Source organism: Ascaphus truei, chromosome 3 (assembly GCF_040206685.1).
Source record: "Ascaphus truei isolate aAscTru1 chromosome 3, aAscTru1.hap1, whole genome shotgun sequence".
Lineage (NCBI taxonomy): Eukaryota > Metazoa > Chordata > Amphibia > Anura > Ascaphidae > Ascaphus > Ascaphus truei.
The window spans coordinates 243,312,826-243,331,559 of record NC_134485.1 but is presented as its reverse complement, the minus strand read 5'-3'; the positions used below and the strand labels follow the sequence as shown (position 1 = coordinate 243,331,559).

At 46.8% G+C, this 18,734-nt stretch overlaps 1 protein-coding gene across 1 annotated transcript in view; it reads right to left on the bottom strand.

Annotated features, from left to right (window-relative positions):
* The window catches only part of REV1 (REV1 DNA directed polymerase), a 130,469-nt gene extending 114,483 nt beyond the window's left edge, over positions 1-15,986 (bottom strand). The window contains exon 1 of the mRNA XM_075590477.1: positions 15,312-15,986. The gene's annotated coding sequence lies outside the window, so the exon portion shown is untranslated. The remainder of the gene's footprint in view (positions 1-15,311) is intronic.
* Positions 15,987-18,734: the final 2,748 nt, after the last annotated feature.

Sequence of the window (18,734 nt, the reverse complement as noted above, 5' to 3'; positions counted from 1 at the left end):
CATTGGGCATAATGTTTAACCTATAAAAAGCTAAAAGGTTTCTGTATGCTCTAATTTGTACCTATCTAAGAAGGGTCCTAATTCTGGAATCATTCCTTTATATAGAAAGTCCCCTACATCCTACCGCGGGCGGTGGAGGGAGAGAAGGACGGCAACCTGCAGAGGACAGCAGCCTGTGGTGGAGGGAGAAGAGGACATCAGCCTGCAGAGGACTGCAGCCAGCGGCGGAGGGAGAGAAGGACAGCAGCCGGTGGCGGTGGGAGAAGACCATGTGTGTGGAGCAGGTGTGGCACAGGACAGCCAGGGAGGAGCGGGCCCCAGCGGTCTGACCCAGAAGTCTTCTCTGACTTCCGGTGTCTGCCGCTGCTACAGCGCGCTACTCCCCAGCTGTCCTCCTGTGCCACTCACATGGTCCTCTTCTCCCACTGCCACCGGCTGCTGTCCTCTCCCACCACCGCCGCTGCTGTCCTCTACAGGCTGCCATCATCTTCTCCCACCACCGCCAACTGCTGTCCTCTGCAGGCTGCCGTCCATCTTTCCCTCCACTGCCCGTGGTCGTCCTCTACCGGCTGACGTACTTCTCTCCTTCCGCCGCCAGCTGCTGTCCTCTTCTGTTGAAGTACCCGGCACCGGGTTCCAGCGCCCTGAGCCGGGTAAATTCTGGGTACGTAAAATATGGCCGGGTATGCCATGTAATTACCGGGTACCCGGTACATAACTAGTAATAACTAGTAATAACTTCCCTCTCTCCCCCTGGCAGTTTAAAGGAGGCTGTGGGGACTGATATAATGCCCAAATTCCCTGGAGAATTGGACCCTCAAATCCATATGCTCCTTGCGTCTCGTTGAGGAACTGCCAGCTAAGCTGGTCAAATGCCTTCTGGGAATCTAAACTCGGAACCATTGCTTTTATTTTACGTTTATGTATTTGTTCTATGATGTTCATCACTTTCCTTGTTGTCCTGGAACAGGATTTCATATTTCTCTGCCTCCCTTTGCAGCTCATAGGATTCATGTCTCCCTAAATGTAGCTGCCTGTTATTTTCCCTGTCCCAGCAGCTAGCTGCATGTGAAAAGGCAATATTATTGTTACATGTTGTTTACACAGCCTTAAATCAGTGGATTGCTATAGCAACCTCTGAGATTCTTCTCAGAATGGGCTATTCTGCCCTCCCCCGTCTTTGCTGACAGTTTGTCCCATCTCACTTCTAGTGTGACCCTTGCTGCTCACTTCCTTTTCTACCCACGACACAGCGAGTACAGCACCCCTCTCTGTTACACTTCTTCCGGCAAAGCCTAAGGCTTCGTCCATGGTTTTTGCTGGCGTGCAGAGGCTGAGGGAAAGCGGGTGCTTTCCCTGGCCTTAGACAGCGCGCCGTCCGGGGGAGTGTCGGCGGGTGGGCCAGTGACGTCACGGAGCTGGTTCGCCCTCATTGGTCGAACCGCTCATGTGACCGGCCCTGTGCTCCGGCAAGCGGGAAAATTAAAAAATTTCCTAAGACCTATGCTTCCGCAAGCGCGCGTAAGTGTAGGCGAGCCCCTAATAAAGCCGCTCTCATTGCGGCTGTAGGGGCTCAGTGCCGAGCGGAAGCGCGCCTCCGCCCGCAAGAACTAAACATGGACGCAGCCTTATCCTTTTCACCTGCCCTTAACTACAAGGCATCCACAGAGAAGCACTCTCACAACTCCATTACATCCACAAGTACCTGTATATACTGCTCCTTTCCTAATAAAGTGAAGGAAATATAACAGGACTTGTTGTGCTTTGGAAAGGGGGCTGAGTTGAAGCTATCTGGGTCCATTCATACCCTAGACATGACCCTAGGTCCAGAATACTTGTATTACCTGATGCTCGTCTTTCGTTGATGAACCCGACTTGGTCTAGGTTTATTAGTTTTGGTAGAAGTTTTTGCAGTCTATTTGGTATTATTTTGCTATATATTTTGATGTCTGGGTTCAGCAACGAAATTAGTCTATAGCTCTGGCGTTTGACATTTCGGCTGGTATTTGGTTTCCATTTAGAGAGGAGTTAAACATCAGAAGCATTGTTGGGGCTAGAATACCTATATATTTTTTGTAATATCAATTTGTGAAGCCGCCTGGGCCCGGTTCTTTTGACAGATAGGGATTTAACCACCTCTAATAGTCTGATGACTGCAATTTCTGTTTATATGGTTTTTATGTCCTCTTGACCTAGTTTTGAAAGGTTACATTGTCTTAAGTATTCTTTTATTTTTAGATTAAGATTGGGATTCTGCTGTTTGCTGGAACTTAAATTGTAGAATTTGTCCTAGAATTTACTGAACTTTTCGGTTATTGTCCTCTGGCCATATGATATTTCCCCATTCTTGATTGATATCACTTATGTTAGTTCTATTTCCTTTTCATTTGTTAGCTAGGAGTCTACCCGCCTTATTTCCCTTTTCATAGAACAGCCGCGTGGTCCATTTCCGGGCCACTTCTACATCTTCTAATTGTATGGATCGGTAACGGTTATGCTCACCACAAACCTGGACCGGACCGCGGGGCTGAGGTGGGGATAGGTATACACCGACCTTAGACCACGAAGCCGGATCCGGGTTGTGAATTCCGTGGTCAGATGTAGCCAGGTCAGGACTGGAGAAGGTAGCGTAATCGGTAGACAAGCCAGGGTCAGGGCAGGCGGCACAGGAGCAAAGGTAGTGGTCACGAGCTGAGGTGATCATCAGGAAAACAAGGTAGAAAACGCTTCAGCGTGGAGTGCAGGAACTGGAGCGTAGAGAGCCGGAAACTGGAACTATCGCTTCAGCGTAGAAAGCAGGAACTTAAACTACCGCTTCAGCATAGAGAGCCGGACACTGGAACTGCGCCGCTTCAGCGCGGAGAGCAGGAAACAGGAACTTGGAATCCAGTGCTTCAGAACAGCACCCCCTAGCCGGGTACAGCGGAGAGTGGTGAAGGCCACTGGAAGCAGTAAGATTGCAGAAGGGAAAGCACAGGGGATCTAGTGCTTCAGCACGGAACAGCTTTCCCTAGCCGGGTGCAGCTGAGAGTGGTGAAGACCACTGGAAGGTCACTGGGAACTGGAACTGCAGACAGAACAAGAAACACTGAGGGCTTCAGTGTACCCACTTCAGCGCGGCGGAGTCTGACAAAACTAGGAGCTATGGCAAGAAGGCCAAGGCAGGCCAAACAGAGAGGGTGTGGCAAGCACAGTTACTTGAGAAAGTCTATGTTCAGCATCAGGGAAAGGGCGAGCCCAGTCAAAGAATGTTCAGTCCGCGCTCTTGATTCCTATGGATGCAGAAAAGTAATTTCTCCCCTTTCCTCTTGCAGCTCCTGTGATTCGAAGTGTCTCCTCCCACTCCAAAGATGGATCCCAGCGGAAGACTCCGTCGACAGAACCAGGCAACCAAGAAAAAAAGGCACAGGTGCGTACCAAGGTAAGGGTATAATAATATATAATGTAACAACAATAATATAGAAACTTACATATAATTAAAACTTAGTTCATCTCCAGGTCTAGGCGATATCTTCAACTGTTAAGCTCCACCGTAGATCAGGTAAGGGGGCAATATCCAATTCCTTACAGATGACGAGTTTCTAGCTCTTGGGGATTTGAACTACAACTGGTTCGACCCTAAAAACCACAAAATCCAGACAACTCAAGTCACTTAACCTAACGCAACTCATTTCCCAACGCACACAGACAAACCTGAAAACTCACAACCATTCCTTGCTAGACTGAATTCTCTCCTCAAATCCCAGCAGAATCCAATCCTCTGGCATCCTTCCTGACATTTTCAGTGACCATGCAATAGTGTACTGTGTAAGGAAAATTAAACCGCCCCAATTAAGCCCCAAAGTTCTCCTCACTAGAAAATTTAGAAACTTTAACCCACAACAGTTTCTGACTGACCTTACCAACTGCCCTTGGTATAGAATTGACTTAATTCCCGACCCTGATTCTGCGTCGACTATTTCCTATCCGAGTTCTTAAAACCGAGATACCCATGCTCCACTACGCAGAATAAGAATATGGGGGCCCACCTTCCTTGGGTTACAACTGACCTTATAGCGCTCTACCAGTTCAGGGATGCCTTGTGGAAAAGCTACAAAGTAACTGGCACTACCAAGGATCTTAATCACTACAGATGCCAGCGGAATGTGCACAAGGCAAACAAGGCACGCAAAAGCACAATATTACTCTGACAATCTTCACCAAAATACATCAAACCCAGCTAAGTTCTGGAAGGTTATCAACAATATATTCCAGCCTTCTAGCCATCAACAACCAAGTAATATCACTAAGGAGGATATTACTATGACAAATCCCACTGACGTTGCAAATGCATTCAATGATTACTTTGTAGGGTGTGCTACTAACTTATTAGCAAAACGCAACCCAAACCACAAACATGAATCTCATTCTGAGAGTACCTCTCTAGCCCCACCCTCTCCAAACACTGCACACAATTTTCAATTTGTCCCAGTATCCGAAGAGGAGATTACACAAGCGCTCCTCAAACTAAAACTAAGCAGCCAATGTGGACCTGATTTACTGCAATCTAAGTTCCTAAGACGTGGTGCCCCAGTCATTGCCAAACCAATTGCTTCCATAGTCAACTCTATTCTGTCTGCAGGCCCTAAAACCTGAAAAACCGCTAGAGATGTCCCAATCTTCAAAAGTGGGGACAAAAACAAACACTGTCTCAAACTACAGGCTAATCTCTCTTCTCCCAATTCTATCCAAAGTCATAGAAAAACCGTGTTCACTCCCAATTAAAGAATTACTATACCAAGACAAATTTCCCTAGCCAATTCCAATCTGGCTTTCGCCCCAAACACTCCACGGTAACTTCCCTGGTAAAAGTTTGCAATTAAATCCACTGTGGAATGGAATGGGGACAACTCACTGGTGCAATATTCCTAGATTTTGCAAAGGCCTTTGATACTGTTGATCATGTTATCTTGCTTAAACTCCAGTGCTCTGGAATAGGGAAGCATGCTTTAAACTGGTTTCATTCTTACCCATCAGGTAGATCCCAACATGTGTCCTTCTCAGGCTCTAACTCCAACCCCTTGGATATCACATGTGGTGTCCGGCAAGGCTCTGTTCTGGGGCCCCTACTCTTCTCAGTGTTCATCAATAATCTTCCTACAGCTTGAAAGGGAGTCTCAATACACATGTATGCAGATGACAATTTATATGCACAAAGCCCTAGCCTCTCCGACCTTGAACACATACTTCAATCTGACTTTTTGAGACTTGAAAATTGGATTTCCCAAAACAAACTGTTTTTAAACACTGACAAGACTGTAACAATGGTATTTGGGACCAGGGCAAAATTTGTAAAGCTTCCAGTGACTGAGCTCCAGATCAGAACCAACGCTAAAACCACCCTAACTCCTGTTACTAGTTTTAAATACCTGGGCATATGGTTTGACTCCCACTTAACATTCGGAACGCACATTGATACCCCGACATCCAAAACCTATGCCAAACTAGGTGTAATTTATAGGAACAAATCCTCCCTAAGCCTGCGCTTATTGTGCTGGCGACGACGACGTCACGCTACGGTCGCTGGAAAAATCAAATCGAGATGACTTTCAGCGATCGCCACCAAGCCATCGCGCCTAATATAATAGCGCGCGACAGCGGCAATGCATATGTTTTGACTCGGCACTATAAGCGCAGCCTTAGGCTAAGGCCCCGCTCCCTCCATCAGCGCTCCCGCACTGCAGACAGGCGGGGCGCTGACATACACAGACCGCGATATGCGGTCTGTAGGGAGCCGGAGCGGGAGGTGGGCGGGAGTGGGAGGGAGTGGGAAGCTTGAGCGGGAGGGGGGGGCGTGGCTTGAGCGGAGGGACCCGCTACTCTCCCCCCCCTCCCTCCCTCCACGGGCTCGGGCTGGAGCTGCTGATTGAAGTAATCACAAGCAACACACACTCATACACACACGCAGGCACTCATACACACACACAGGCACTCACACACACACACACACACACACAGAGACAGAGGCAGGCACTCCACACTCCTCCCCGCTCCCCGAAGCCTCTCCTCCTCCCGAAGCCTCCCCTCCTCATTGGCTCACAGCCACACCACGTGACGCGTCGCCGCTTGGGATTACAATTCTCTTGTATCCCCTGGCGGCTGACGCATCACAGCGTGTAGTGAGCTCTGCAGCTAGGGGGGACCGGGACCTGCTGGTGGGGAAAGCCCGTGCAGCCGCCCGCGCCGCGAGTCCCAGCCCTTGGTCTGCTACTCAGAAAGCGTATCGCACAGCAGATGCTAATGCCAATTATCGATTATGGGGACATAGTATACGGATCGGCACCCCAAACCCACCTTAGCAAACGTGACACCCTCTACAATTCAATATGCTGTTTTGTTCTCCAATGCAACTACAACACACATCACTGTTAAATGCTCAAAGAACTAGATTAGTCATCACTTGAGTCTTGGCGCAAAGTTCATCTTTCCTGTCTTGCCTCCAAATACTTTCTGGGCAAGCCTACCTGAACAAGCTCCTCACCCCTACCACATGCAGCACTCATCATCTGAGATCTGACTTCAAAAGACTGTTCATGGTCCCAAGGTTCAGCAAAGTATCCGGCCGCTCCTCCTTCTCTTACCGTGCACCCCAAAACTGGAAAACCTACCGGAGACTCTCACATCCACCACCAGTTTAAGTTCTTTCAAAACCATGGCTGTCTCACATTTTAATCTGGGCTGTAACTGTTAAAGATAATATATATTATAGGCGTTTTAACTGTGCATGCAATGTCTTGTATATAATGTATATACCCTGTTCACTTATGTAACTATGTATTTGTAACCATGTATTATTTGTCATCTTAACTCTATGGCCAGGACACGCTTGAAAACGAGAGCTAACTCTCAATGTATTACCTCTTGGTAAAACATTTTTTAAATAAATAAGAGGACTTAGCGGGTATATAGGACATAGTGGAGGTACCAGACCACAGAGGCTACATCAGACCTTACCCATTGGGTTACAGCGGTATAGACACCGCAGCGGAGGGACAAGACTACAGAGGATGCATCAGACCTTAACCTGACAATTTTGATGGTATACGCACCGTAGATGGGTGACCAGATCGTCAGAAGCCCCTCCCCCTGTACTAGCTGCAGGGATCCAGCAAGTTTACAATATCTTTCGGTTTCTCCCTGTCTGGGAGAAAAGTCTACAAATCGTAGCTAGGAAAAACATGACTGGGGATCTCAGATGGGAGGGGCCTTTTAAAATGCTTTAGCAACAGAGGTCCTACTACACAGGAGGAGAGGCATAAACCCAATCATGTGTACTGTCATGGGGGACGAGATAGATATATATATATCTATCTATATACCTAATAGCCGCACAAGAAAACACCTATACCTATATTAAAAATTACTATTTATTAATAAATGATTAAAATATATTTATTGCAGCAAAAAACTAACGTGAACCAAAGTGATTAAAATAAATTAAAAAACGGAGGAGGTAACTGTATGCCTAGTTCAAACTAACAGTGTATGCTAGGAATAACTATTTTAAATCAGAATGTCCCACTGCTATATGATTATACTAACAGTGGTAGTTATACCAATACAGTTCTATGTAGTTTGAGGACTACACCTAAATGGAGAGTATAGCTTAATATAGTGTGTGTGCTCAAAATAACATGGTATATTTGTTGAGCCAGCTAATGCTAGTATACGGATATATACACACACATATGTACCAGACCAACAGGTTCAAAGGTAAATGAACCTAGAGGTCTGTTATGTTTAGCAAAACAGCTATTTCAAGATCACAAAGTATGTGTCTTGTACTCGGAACCATGACAAATAGGAGAGTAGTCAGAGTGTTGTGCTTCCTTTAGAAGGCTCCGAAACACTCTAACTGAGAAAAGGCAACAGACCTCTCCGATATAGCCAGCGCACTAGGTGGTGACGCTTAGCCTGCCCAACATATGTTTCACCGTTGTGGCTTCATCGGGGGCAATTACAGAGTGATTCTCTCAGATCTTTATACACTTAATTCTTACCCCATTGGTTAACTAATGTCAGACTGTGATAGGGCTTCTGCGCATATATCCCTCCCACACTTCAAATTGGGTTACATAATGGTAGGAGTCCCTAATTGGCTGTGACTTATCGCATGGCTAATGATACATCCCATTGGTGGGTGGTGGTCATGTGATCTTGGCCCCAGATTATCCTGCCCCTTTATTTAATTACGGGGGAGGAGGGGAGTAGGGGAGTAGGGGAGGGGAAGTGCATGAAATCCCATATGGTTTATGGCCGGGAGTAGCGTCGCGTCATCAGAATGCGACCTCCCTCATTGGCAGCAGACAGCATAATGCCAATAACCTCAGTACAGAGCCAGCCGCGCATCCGATTGGTTATTCACAGTCACGTGACCGTTCGGCATCTTAGCCCTGCCTTTTTTGTTTTGGTTTGCAGAGGATGGTTGCCATAGCTACCGAGAATGCCATGCGCTGAATGGCCTGAAGTTGCGTCGCGTCATCAGTGCGCGACATACCTATTGACAGCATGAGGGAGATCACTGCGAGCAATGTTCCCAGTGTAACTGAAGAAAAATGTTTTAAACACTCGTTAATGGCTACCATATAGAATGCTGACAATATAAAGACATTATTCATTGTGATTGCTTGCTATTTCTGGATGCTTATGGTTCTTCTTAGTCCTGACTAGGTAAGTCTAATTAAAGGACATATTCGTAATTGCTTGATGTTTGTATTTGCCTGTGTTTGTAAATAAACATTCTTAATCAGCTGTGTGCTTCTTATTGACCATTTCCAGAGTCTGACATTGAATTTCAAAGGTAACTAGATTATTCATCAAAATTAGTCATTATATTGTCATGGAGTGTAGGAGTGAATACCCCAGAAGGAGAATTACAATTTGTTCAGAGGAACAGGATTGGAGAGTGATGCACCTATTTAAAATGAGTATCACATGCAACCAAAAAGTTTACCAGAAAGATTTTTGCAAGAAGGGGGTATTTTACAGGAAGGGGGTGAAGAGGACCCCCTCATTGAGACCTAATGGTGATAGGGTGGATAATTGATATATCCAACGGGACTCTTGCTGTAAAAGAATTTTGTCCCCGTCCCCCCCTCTTGTATTGGCTTTGAGGCAAAAAATGCCTTGAAAGCGTAGGGAATTGATGTCTCCCCCATGATGTCCCCTAACATGGCATGACACAGGTGTGTCTAGCTCATTTCTGATAGAACCAATGTGTTCCAATATGCGTCTGCGGAACTGGCGGCCCGTCTTCCCTACATACTGTATCCCGCATTTACACGTAATCAGCCCCTCTCACCGCCGCCTCACATACACCGCCACCGGCCCCCCGCATCACCAGTCCCTCACACCACCACTCCAAGCAGTCGCATCTCCGCCCGCTATCACGCCTGACCGTCGCCTCTCTCCCTGCCGCCTGTCTCCCGCCCGCACGCCCCATACACTTCCGGCCGTCGCCTCTCTCCCTGCCGCTCACCTCTCCCGCACGCCGCACACTCCAGGCCGTCGCCTCTCACCTGCTGCCGCCTCTAGCACGCACGCCCGCTCCTGCCTTTCACCCCCCCCGCTCCTGCCTTTCACCCCCCCCCCCTGCCTTTCAACCCCCCCGCTCCTGCCTTTCACCCCCCCCGCTCCTGCCATTCACCCCCCCCGCTCCTGCCATTCACCCCCCCCGCTCCTGCCATTCACCCCCCCCGTTCTTGCCTTTCACCCCCCGCTCCTGCCTTCCAGTCACTCAGTCACCCACCCGCGCACCCACTCAGTCACCCACCCGCGCACCCACTCAGTTACCTGTCTTGTGGAAAATATAAAAAGAAACAGGTTGCATTGTAATCTTTTTTTCGGTATGACAGTAAGAAAACAGTTACGTTCAAGTTGTGTGCTAAAAAATATTTTACCCTGGTAGGTGCGCTATGGGAGGGGGGTGCCCTGCTCCTTTCATTTGTCCTGGGCCCCATGCTTTCTGTTGACGACCCTGCTCCCGCCCGCCACCTCAGCGGACACCCCGCCCCACAGTAAGTCCGCTGCCGCCACCACCCCGTCACACCCCCTGAAGCGCTCTGTACATTAATAGCGCTATATAAATAAAGACATACAATACACACCGCACCCAAAGTCAGCCGCCGCAGAGATACCCGCAGGGTGCCGCCGCACCCTGTCACTAATCCACCTGCAGTGAGCCGCACAACCCTCCCGCCTGCGACTGGGGGGGGGGGGGGGGAGGGAGAATCAACCCTCCCGCCCCCCCCCCCCCCAGTGACCCACTGCTGCCGAGCTCTGAAGGGGGGGGGAGGGGGAGAAAATCACTAACCAAAGGTGAGCCACCGCCGCTAACCTCTGAAAGGGGGGGATTCCAACCCGCCCATCCAGGGAGACGCCGCCTAGCTGTGAAGGGGGGGAATCCCAACCCTCACGGCCACCCCCACTCCCCCAGTGACCAGCCGCCGCCGAGCTATAAAGGCGGGGGGGGGGGAAAGAATTGGAGATGTGAAGGGGGGGAAATCGGAACTGTGAAGGGGGGGAAATCGGAACTGTGAAGGGGGGGGGGGAAATCGGAGCTGTGAGGGGGGAATGGAGATGTGAAAGGAGGGGGGTGAGCGTAGAGTGAGGGGGAGCGGGAAAATTTTATCCGGGGCAACGCCGGGTATATCAGCGAGCTAGCGTGTGTGTGTGTGTGTGTATATACATATATACACATACATACATACATACACACACGCAGGGCTAGAAAAATGTCACCTACCTAGCGCGAGAAGCCACTCGTCCACGAAGCGAGGCTGGAAATACCGCAAATGCTGCAACCCATCTTTGGAAGCAGAGCTGTCAATCACGCTCTGCTCCCTGAAGTCATGACCTACAATGCCTTGCGTAGATCTACGCAAGTGTTTATGAGGTACAACTTCGGGAAGCATTGCAGTGATTGACAGCCATGCTTCTGAAGACGTTCTGCGGTCCACACCCTAATTTTCCATTAGCCCTTGACAAGTAGATTTTTTCAACCCTGTACTGTATATTGACACATATACATATATACTCTTCGAATGCAGAACGTACATACCCCATTTCAGCGGTGCACAAACTGGAGGGCGCGCCCCACCCCAGGGGGGACGGGAGAATTTGCAGGGGGGCGCGGGCCCCGCGCTCTTCCCCCAGGCATTTAATTTAATGCCAGGGGAGGCATGAGGCCTCTGTAACCTCACTTACCTACTGGCAGCTGGGTCATGTGACATCACGTGTCGCCATGGCAACATGCGTCAAATGACGCGGTGGGATGACGCGACCCGCAACGTCATTTGAAGCCGTGCCTTCGGGGGAAGGGGGGCGCAAACGCTGCGGCTCCCAGGAAGGGGGCCGCAGCTGAAAAAGTTTGCGCAGCGCTGCCCCATTTGACACTATTCACATTTGCCCCGAATCTTTACATGGGCTCATGGATGCAGTTTAAATTGTTTTGTATGTAAAATCCTGCAAGTTCAAAGTCAAGTGTTTTTAATGTAGCAATTTATTTCTACCTAAAGTGCTGGAAGGGAATATAGTTAGTACTTCAATGATTTCATTTTGGGAGTTAGAGAGACTGACATAGACTTCATCCTCCAAATCCAAAACATATGGTTAGATAAACTATACATTTCACAGATAAACTTATCACTTGGAACACAAATCTAACCCAGACCCCTTAGTAAATCAGATTGTAGATACTAAAGAAAGAAAGGGAGAAAATCTACAGAAAGCAGAAATAAAAAAGGCACATCATTACATGACAAATCGCTGCTATTAATTTCCTGATTAATACAACAGGAATTGAAAATCTATGTCCCCATACAGCTCTATTGCAGTCCAAGTAAGCACAGACGGTTAGAAAATCAGGGCAGTTTGGATTAACTCTCTGAGAGCTTGGATTCCATGTAAATGTATAATACGCCTGTCCTTGTTGTATTCCTGTGTGAGTTGCTGAGCAGTGTTGTGTCTGGTGGAGTCTCCCATGTGATGTGAGAGGATGGGAGGGAGAGGGAGTCAGACCTGAACAGGCCTGTAATACAGAATTCAGACAAGACACAAGAGGCAAGCAGAGCCTGGGAGAGACAGCCAGGAAGAGAGAGATAGAGAGACAGCCAGGAAGAGAGAGACGGAGAGAGAGAGACAGGGAGAGACGGAGAGAGAGACGGAGAGAGAGAGGGAGAGACGGAGAGAGAGAGAGAGAGGGAGAGACGGAGAGAGAGAGGGAGAGAGAGCGCCATGGAACACGAGTCAATGAGAGAGCCTAACAATGAGGCAACGAGTAAGATAACCAGGGAGTCAGAAATAAATAACAGAGAACAAAAGAGACGTCAGTAAAAAAAAGTCAACAAATAAGAGGAATTGAGACAGTGCAAGACCGTGAGATACATAGGATGAATGTGTCATGGAACAAGAGGAAAAGATACAGCCTAAGAGCCAGAGAGAAAGATTAACAGACAACAAGGGAACAGGCAAAATTAGACAACCTGGGAACATGAAATAGATTAAGAAACAAATAAACAAGAGTAAAAGAGACAAGCGTAAAATGGTGAGACAGTCAGATGGAAAAAACCCAACATGCATTACAAATATATGATGCACTATTACGCAATATTTAATGTAGTATTATATTAATTGATGCAAATATGTATATGTATATATATATATATATATATATACACACACTGGCATACCCCGCATTAACGTACGCAATGGGACCGGAGCATGTATGTAAAGCGAAAATGTACTTAAAGTGAAGCACTACCTTTTTCCCACTTATCGATGCATGTACTGTACTGCAATCGTCATATACGTGCATAATTGATGTAAATAAGGCATTTGTAACAGGCTCTATAGTCTCCCCGCTTGCGCACAGCTTTGGTACAGGTAGGGAGCCGGTATTGCTGTTCAGGACGTGCTTACTGGCGCATGCGTGAGCTGCCGTTTGCCTATTGAGCGAGATGTACTTACTCGCGAGTGTACTTAAAGTGAGTGTACTTAAACCGGGGTATGCCTGTATATATACACACACAGTGGTCGACAAATCACCAAAAAATCTACTCGCCACCTAGTACCTCACGTGTGCTGCTTGGGCAAATAGGAGCTCGCCACGATGTTAAATCCACTCGCCCGGGGCGTGCAAATGTATAGGTTTGTCGAACACTGTATATATATATATATATATATATATATATATATATATATATATATACAGGAAGGGATGGTCCAGGGGATCCAATGGCGGAGCACTCCAAGTGAGCAATGGGGGCTGCAGCCAGTGATAATAAAAGCAATTTATTGAGTGGTCAAAAGATAGTACATGGTAACTTCGACGCGTTTCGGGACCTAAGTCCCTTTGTCAAGAAGTAAATGTGCAAATGTATGTATAGGTTTGTCGAACACTGTATATATATATATATATATATACATGTAGAGGTATCAGTACCGTGTTAGCCGAGCTTCAATAATCAAAAAATAAATAGATGATACCGTTCTGTGGCTAACGAAATGCTTTTATTTGTGCGAGCTTTGTGTGAACTGGAAAGTGACTTTCTGTCCACCTGTCACTTGAAACCCCTTACATACCTTCGCTACATCGATGACATACTCCTGATTTGGACCTCTGGCGAACAGGACCTCCTACAGTTCTATGACAACTTCAATACTTTCCACCCGACCATCAACCTCAAACTCACCCATTCCCCGGATGAAGTACATTTTCTAGACACCACCATTACTATGATCAGTGTATCTCGAAAGCTCGCACAAATAAAAGCATTTCGTTAGCCACAGAACGGTATCATCTATTTATTTTTTGATTATATATATATATATATATATATATATATATATATATATATATATATATATATATATATATATATATATATATATATATATACACACACACACACACACACACACACTATTTATGTTATGCTGGGTGAAAAAGGCGACAAAAAACATCCACCGTTAGGATGTAGTCAATCACTTGTGAGCACATTCACATGTCTTAAGACAGGTCTACAACCCTGCCTTTCACCATTATCACCTAGCATACAGTGGTTCCGCTGCGTTAATTGCAAGGCCAGTCAAACTACTCACAGACAGCTGTTTCGACCTTTTGGGTCCCATCAGTGTGAGGTTGGTTGTACTGGCTTTGCAATTATATATTTATAAGCAGAGGCCATTTACTCATGAGCCAGGTAAATAGTGCACTTGTTCAGCCTAACCCTTACCCTAATATGCCAAATTAACTGTTACCCTATCCCTAACATGCCATACTTAAACTTACCCTAACCAACCTTCTTGAGTCCTAAAAATCTGGGAGAAAATCATTGCAGGCTAAATAAGGGAGAGGGTGGAGGTCATAAAGCCAGGTGCCGCATAGAAACGTTCATATTTATATTCATTAACACAATAATACATTAAAGAATGGAGTATACTGCAATATGCTTAGCGATTGCGTCATTTTCTGGATTCAGAAACAATTCAATTGTGTGCTAATCAATACTCTCACGATTCGGCAATGACAGCAAAAAAAAAATCAATCCGGGTTCATTAAAAGTGTCAAGTTTCTGTGCAACCTAATTTGTGTAATTATCTGAAAACGTGGGTTAAAATGAATAGTGCCTGTAAACCCATAATGGTGTGTGTGGCGCTTGCAGTTTCAATACACACACGTAGATATGAGGAATGCTGATCTGAGGCCTCCTATATACAAAGAGTCTGACTATTCACCATGATTGGTATTATTGTAATGGTAAAAAAAAAAAAAAAAAAAAACCTGCAGCATAAATAGGAGGAGCTGTGAGTCTGGGCTGTCTCATGTCTGGGTCTGCTCATCTATCCTCAGGAACATAAGTCCCTCCTCACATACACACACAGGGTCATCCCTGGCCACCTCCTGCTGCTCACATCCGCTGGGGAAGCAGCAAGACGTGCTATCTATACACCAACATGTATGGGAATAGATCTAAGCATGTATATGAGCTACAGAAATATACAAACATTCGTACACATAGTGATACAAGTGACAAATATATTATATATATACACACACATTTCTATGTACATCTTTACACACAAAGTATACTCTTACATACATACACATGACAGACACACTTTATATATCTGAAAACAATACATATACACTGTATGTACATTGTGTGTATGGATGATTATATATATATATATATATATATATATATATATATATATATATATATCATCCATACACACTGCATAAATACCAGTCCTCTGGTTTCTGATCTTACCTTTCTCCCAGTCTAAGACCACCATTCCCGGTGTGACAGCCCCTCTCCTCCTCTCTGCCGGTGTGACAGCCACTCTCCTCCTCTCTGCCGGTGTGACAGCCCCTCTCCTCCTCTCTGCCGGTGTGACAGCCCCTCTCCTCCTCTCTGCCGGTGTGACAGCCCCTCTCCTCCTCTCTGCCGGTGTGACAGCCCCTCTCCTCCTCTCTGCCGGTGTGACAGCCCCTCTCCTCCTCTCTGCCGGTGTGACAGCCCCTCTCCTCCTCTCTGCCGGTGTGACAGCCCCTCTCCTCCTCTCTGCCGGTGTGACAGCCCCTCTCCTCCTCTCTGCCGGTGCCTGTATTTGCTTGCAGTGAGTGATCTCTCCGCCGGTCTCTCCCTGCCCCCTGTCCTATTGCTCTCCTCACAGTACCTCTCTGTATACAGTCTCCAGGTGCCCAGTCCCGTGGGGTCTCTCTCCCTCCTTCGGTGTCTCCTCTCCCTCTCCCCTGTGGTCTCGGTCTCTCCCTCTCCCCTGTGGTCTCGGTCTCTCCCTCTCCCCTGTGGTCTCGGTCTCTCCCTCTCCCCTGTGGTCTCGGTCTCTCCCTCTCCCCTGTGGTCTCGGTCTCTCTCTCTCCCCCCTGTGGTCTCGGTCACTCTCCCCTGTGGTCTCGTTCTCTCTCTCTCCCCTGTGGTCTCGGTCTCTCCCTCTCCCCCCCTGTGGTCTCGGTCTCTCCCTCTCCCCCCTGTGGTCTCGGTCCCTCTCCCCCCTGTGGTCTCGGTCCCTCTCCCCCCTGTGGTCTCGGTCTCTCTCCCGGTCTCCCTCTCTCCCCCCTGTGGTCTCGGTCTCTCTCCCGCCGTCTGTCCTCCCCTCCCCACCTCCTCTTCCTTTTTTTTTTTTTTTTTTTTTTTTTTTTTTTTTTAAACAATGCTTTATTGAGAAGAAAGTAAATGAACAGGAACAAGCCAGGCTCCACATAATTTTCACTACATCATTTCTCACCCCCTTTTGGGGGCTTGTAACTTTTCACCCCTGGGGTCAGCATAATATATTTGTATCCGGGTTGTCGTTTTTGTCTCCTGCTCGTCTTTCTATGGGGGAGAGATGTTGCTCTACAACAATATCTCATCGTTTTCATAGTCTGTTCTTTGTTTTCTCTTAAAGATTGCAGTCATATATACTGTATTAGTCAAATTAATGATGCATAAGCAGAGTTTATTTATCTAATATGCTAGAGGATGCTGCTCGAGTACTTGAAATATGTAATTTAAACACAAAGTTGCATATTAATGCACCACACAAACAGTCCTTTAATATACATTGGTTCTCCACACCTTTGCCAACTACAATACAATCCTGCCATCTATTTTAGGACCAATACGCTCTGATGCGGCCAATTGTATCGCAATCGCCCCACAAAACTGCCTGTCGTGGTTCAATCAGCCGCTTCAGCATTTACTGAATAACCCCCTTCATCCAATAAATGTGAAACACGTCAATAATTCGTCAAAAATTGGTACATTTTTCTACATATGTGCATATTTAACACTATTGTTCTATTGTTTGTGGGCCTTTTAAAAAAAGTTAAATAGAAGTTTACATTTTTTTTACTAGTTCAATACAGGTGGTCCTTATTATCCGACGGTCCGTTTTCCGTTGAACGCCTTATCCGACACCGCATAATGCAGCCCGCTGGACCATTATCCAACGTCAGAACCGCTTATCCGACGGTCACCGCCGCAGATTAACACGGACCCGCAATCCGACAATCCGTTATCTGACGGTGGTTTGCGGGACGCATTCTGTCAGATAAGCGAGGACCGGCTGTACATTTCTTTTAGGGCCTGTTATTTTTGTGCACATTTTGGTAGTGTCCTAGTGACATAAGGGGAACATTACAAAAGTGAGTTATCTGATGACACATTAATTGCTTCCATTGTATTTTGTTGGAAACATCAAAACCTACTTGACCTTGAACTTTTTATTCTCGTGTCTACCCATGAATGAATGTGTGGATTCTTTTAATGGATTGGCTTCTATCGCTTCTGCCGTGATTTTGCTTCTGATACTTTTTTTTCTGTCTCCTGCCTCTCTACCTTAAAAATGACCACTTGTTTTTGTGTTTCCATTACACAGTAAATGTATCCTACTTATACTCTTTAGGTATTCTCAAAGTTTGTATCGTATTCCCTTAGGCTAAGGCCCCGGTATCGCCACTGTAACGCGCGCCCGCGCTTTTGGCGGCGCGTTCAGCCGATTCCCCGGTCTGCAGCTCACTGCAGGATGAGAGACCGGGGGGGCGTGGCCATGACGTCACCCGACAGGTTCGCCCTCATTGGCTGAACCGCCGGGGGGCGTGCCTAATCGCTCGACGCGAGTCCTTCTCTCAATTCTATTGAGAGCAGGAGTAGCTCTCGAGCGAGCGCTGAGGCCCCCCCTCGCAGCGGGCCCGACGCCATTGCGGGGAGGGCTCGTGCGCACAGCGGATGCTGTAGTAGGCAGCGGTGGCAAGGCCTTACTCTTTTTTTTCAAAGCCAAGTTGGGTTTTCCATGCAAATAATGTGACATTGTCAGCAAGGTACTTTGCCCTTGCCTTATAAATATCCTTCTTTAATTTGATCCAAGGCTTTGTAAGGCCACAGACCGTACAGTGTATAAGGCAGAGATTATACTACCCGCGTGCCTGCGTGCCACGGACACGCTAGCACAATCGCGCTGACTATAAGCTCAGCCTAAATTGGAGCCTGTTCTTCAAAATATTAAATTTAACCATTAAAGTGAATGCATGGAACAGCTTATGTCAGTGAAACCTCTGTCAAGCCTGTTTGGTCGCTTACATTGTACAGAGAATTAATAAACACACAATCCTTTCAAGCTCTAACTCCAGAACCCACCACATCATATATATATATTTGTGCCAAAATGAGTGCTACTGGGCGTGGCCAAATGTATACAGCAAAAGAGAAAGATGCCCAACGCTACACCCAATGTGACAAAATACATAGTTAAATACTTCAATGTTAGTTTTCTCATGAATAAGGGTCATTTATTTAAACCCTTTGGCCAAAGCGTTATACGCCTTAGTGGGCCCCCTTCCAGGGTTTAAGCTCACCCCATCCCACTTTTTAAGTAGCAGGTTTTTCCATGTTCCTGTGCAGGACAGATACACTGAGGCCATTCTCCCTCCCCTGCAGAGGTTAATGAGACTTTTCACAGGCAGTGTTAGGACCTGCATACTGGTCATGCTGTGACGTGGCTGCAGGCTTATAACGCTTTGGCCAAAGGGTTTAACTAAATGACCCTTCTAAGAATATTAACATTTAAGTATTTAACTATGTATTTTGTCACATTGGATGTAGCATTGGGCATCTTTGTCTTTTATTGTAAAGAGAACCGATGGCTGCAAAACCAGAGCTGTGTGATCCTGTACCTAATAATCAGTCCTA